This window comes from Taurulus bubalis (assembly GCF_910589615.1).
Source record: "Taurulus bubalis genome assembly, chromosome: 18".
NCBI lineage: Eukaryota > Metazoa > Chordata > Actinopteri > Perciformes > Cottidae > Taurulus > Taurulus bubalis.
Genome location: NC_136606.1, coordinates 20,125,702 through 20,129,948, shown reverse-complemented (window position 1 = coordinate 20,129,948; position 4,247 = coordinate 20,125,702).

Below are 4,247 nucleotides of genomic sequence, written 5' to 3'. Positions count from 1 at the left end.
TACTGACGACTATTCACCTTCCTCTGCAGGTCAGAGATCAAATGTGTCTGACTCATCTTAGATATTTTTCATCGGACCCACCTTATTTAAATGTTCTTTGGTTGTTGTATGTAGACCCTTACATGGATGCCATGCCAGTGCCGTGTGGTGAGGTTCATGCCTGGTGAGTCAGATTTACAAACATATGAACCCAGAGCTTAAATCGCCATTCAATTGGCAGCTTGCACATCGACGACTGGTTGTTTTTCATATTTTAAATCAGCATTCTTTACACACACACATAGGTAAAGTACATATTTTCCCTCACCCTCAGTGTGATTTTAATTTTCCACAATTCACACTCAGTCAATATTCAATTCAATTCAGTTCATTTTATATAGCCCAACATCACAAATACAAGTTTGCCTCGGAGGGCTTTACAATCTGTACACATGACATCCCTATCCCATGACCTCACATCGGATCAGGAAAAACTCCCCCAATAAAAATAGTAAAAACCCTTTCACAGGGAAAAAAAGGGAAGAAACCTGAGGGAGAGCAACAGAGGAGGATCCCTCCCTAGAGTTAGTAATATGCATTGAAGAGACAATCATTTAGGAGAGAAAGAAGAGGTGAAGAGGAAAGGAGGAGAGGGGACTAATATGTAGACTTTTAAAAATGAGATATTTTCTCAAGAACACTAACCTAGAGAAAAATTAACTTTTTGGAGAAAAAGAAACCACAATATGAATATAAATAGTCTCTATAGCCTCCTGCAGTGTATGCATGGTCTTACATTTACTTGTAAATTAAGTCCATTCGTCTATCCTTCTGGACAAAAGACTTCGTGACTTTGTTGTAAAAGTCCTCCTTAACTTCTTTTAGTTTGAAAAGTGTAGAAGAGCAACGGCAGAACAAGCATAAACCTGTGTGCTCTCACACGCCCCCTTCAGTGAGGCAGAGGTACTGTTTGCCTCCACTCTGCTTTTTCACTGCGCTTTCATGTCAATCAGCAAGACTAAATAGATTCTACACATACGTGAAATGCACCACCTATTCTATGGAAAGAAAGGATGTGTAATAAGAGTCTATAATAATAAGTCTACAGATATTACAGTGGTGACAAACTATGAGAAAGCAAGAGGCATGCCCTCAACCGAGCACAATCTGAGATGAGGCACACTGCCCTCACCCAGAAGGAGAGAGAGAAGAGAGCAGCAGTCTAGGTCTATAGCAGCATATCTAAAGGCTGGATCAGGGCAAACCTGAGCCAGTCCTAACTATCAGCACTATCAAAGAGAAAAGTCTTAATTAAGTCTAGTCTTAAATGAGGTGACTGTGTCTGCCCCCAGGACTGAAATTGGATATTGGTTCCACAGAAGAGGAGCTTGATAACTGAAGGCTCTGCTCCCATCCTACTTTTTAAAACTCTAGAAACCACAAGATCACTGACTACCTCACAAGCAGACCACAGTTTGTCAGAATGGGCCGTGTGCTGTCTGGGACGGTGGTCAGTGATGTTGGAGCCTCACAGGGAACTGTTCTGTCTCCCTTCCTGTTCACCCTGTACGCCACTGACTTCCAGTACAACACAGAGTCATGCCATCTGCAGAAGTTCTCTGATGACTCTGCGGTGCTCTGAGTGTTCTGGGAGAGGACGTGGACATGGTGGAGGAGTACAGGTACCTGGTGTCTCCATCACATGGTGGAGGAGTACAGGTACCTGGTGTCTCATCACATGGTGGAGGAGTACAGGTACCTGGTGTCTCATCACATGGAGGAGGAGTACAGGTACCTGGTGTCTCATCACATGGAGGAGGAGTACAGATACCTGGTGTCTCATCACATGGTGGAGGAGTACAGGTACCTGGTGTCTCCATCACATGGAGGAGGAGTACAGGTACCTGGTGTCTCATCACATGGAGGAGGAGTACAGGTACCTGGTGTCTCCATCACATGGTGGAGGAGTACAGGTACCTGGTGTCTCCATCACATGGAGGAGTACATATATCTGGTGTCTCATCACGTGCAGGAGTACAGGTACCTGGTGTCTCATCACATGGAGGAGTACAGGTACCTGGTGTCTCATCACATGGAGGAGTACAGGTACCTGGTGTCTCATCACATGGAGGAGTACAGGTACCTGGTGTCTCATCACATGGAGGAGGAGTACAGGTACCTGGTGTCTCATCACATGGAGGAGTACAGGTACCTGGTGTCTCATCACATAGTGGAGGAGTACAGGTACCTGGTGTCTTTTTCCTGAGGAAGCTTGGATCCTTCAATGTGTGCAGCAAGATGCTGGAGATGTTCTACCAGTCGGTGGTGGCCAGCGCCCTGTACTTCTCCATTGTCTGCTGGGGAGCAGCATTGGAGCCGGTGACACCAACAGACTTAACAAGCTAGTTAAGAAGGCTCCATCATCGGCTGCAAGCAGGAGTTTCTGGAGCAGGTGGTGGAGAGGAGGACGCTGAAGACATTATTGTCCATATTGGACAACCTGGACCACCCTCTCTACCACCTGCTGCAGGGTCAGAGGAGCACTTTCTCCAAGAGGTTCCTCACGCTCCGCTGCAACAAGGACCGCTACAGGAAAACATTCCTGCCTACGACATTAAGACTTTACAACAAGTCACCGCTTGCTAGATCCTCTGTAGATTAATCACTGTACATGTTTATGTTTACCTAAACTTAACACACTTCATATACTTACATACATACTTTGCATTTTTGCACTTCTCTATTGTTTAAGTTTAATTTAATTTCCTAAATAATACTCTCTGCGCTGTACATATCTTTCATCCCAGCTATTTCATTTTTATTTTTGTATATATCTCTCATCCCTGTTGTTGTTTTTAATATGTTGTTTTTAGTCGATAAATTACTGCTACTCCGACAACAAATTTCCCCTTGGGGATTAATAAAGTATATATTCATTCATTTATTAAAGCTTCCTTAAAAAAACGTTGAATGGAAAAAAGCCATACTTGCTATTATGTTTGTTCTTGATCTTTTTTAGTGCTGCTGTTTTAATAGTTTATTCTTTTGTTTCTACTTTTGCACCATTTATCTAGCTTTTATTGTCTTGTGAATCATAAATTGTTTTAAAAGTGCTCTATGAATAAAGTTGTTCTTATTTTCATTATTATTAATTTGTAAATGTTCCTTGCCTTTTGTGCCTCCCAAAGCCCCCACAGCAATTTATCATTGGTCGTGCTGATATTGAGTGAAGTGCCAATCTAACGATCCTCTGTTACCTTCGCAGCTCATTCTCAGGGACTCTGGATAAGTGGCCGTTTGGAAGCTTAATGAAGCCGGAGGAGACAAACTGGGTATCAATACTACCTCTCACTGCCTCTGTATTCTCCTGATCCACAAGACAAATTACGTTGGTCATCGCCGTAGATTTGAGTATGGACAGTTAGTGCGTCCATACCAGTGTAAACATGTCATTTAAGTCCACACTTTTTGCAGTTGCCAAGCTTATGTGATTATTACTGCAGGCTACTTTCATGACATCTTTAATCATGTAGGATTAATATCTACTGAAACACAAGTTATTTTTGTCTGGGTCATTTAACCCAGGCCCCTCTTGCTGTGATCCCGTGCTGGACGGCCCTTGTGTGTGAAGTTTCCATGTTCTCGCCATGGCAGCGTGAGTTCTCTCCGGGTTCTCCGGCTGATGTTGATTGAAAGCCCTGCGGTAGTCTGGTGACTTCTCCAGGGGAACCCTGCCTTCGCCCAATGTCAGCTGGGACTGGCTGACATTGTATTATGAACAATAAGGTAATCCTAGTAGCAGCAATTAGAGATAAGTAAATTCTGATCAAGTACTCTAGTGGGGTGATATGGTACTATGAACTCTCTAGTGGGGTAATGTGGTACTATGAACTCTCTAGTAGGGTAATATGGTACTATGAGCTCTCTAGTAGGGTAATATGGTACTATGAGCTCTCTAGTGGGGTAATATCATACTATAAGCTCTCTAGTAGGGTAATATGGTACTATGAGCTCTCTAGTGGGGTAATATGGTACTATAAGCTCTCTAGTGGGGTAATATGGTACTATAAGCTCTCTAGTGGGGTAATATGTACTATGAGCTCTCTAGTGGGGTAATATGGTACTATAAGCTCTCTAGTGGGGTAATATCATACTATGAGCTCTCTAGTGGGGTAATATGGTACTATAAGCTCTCTAGTGGGGTAATATAGCACTATAAGGTCCTTAAGATATGATGGTGCATCACCAGTTAAGGCTTTGTAGGTAAG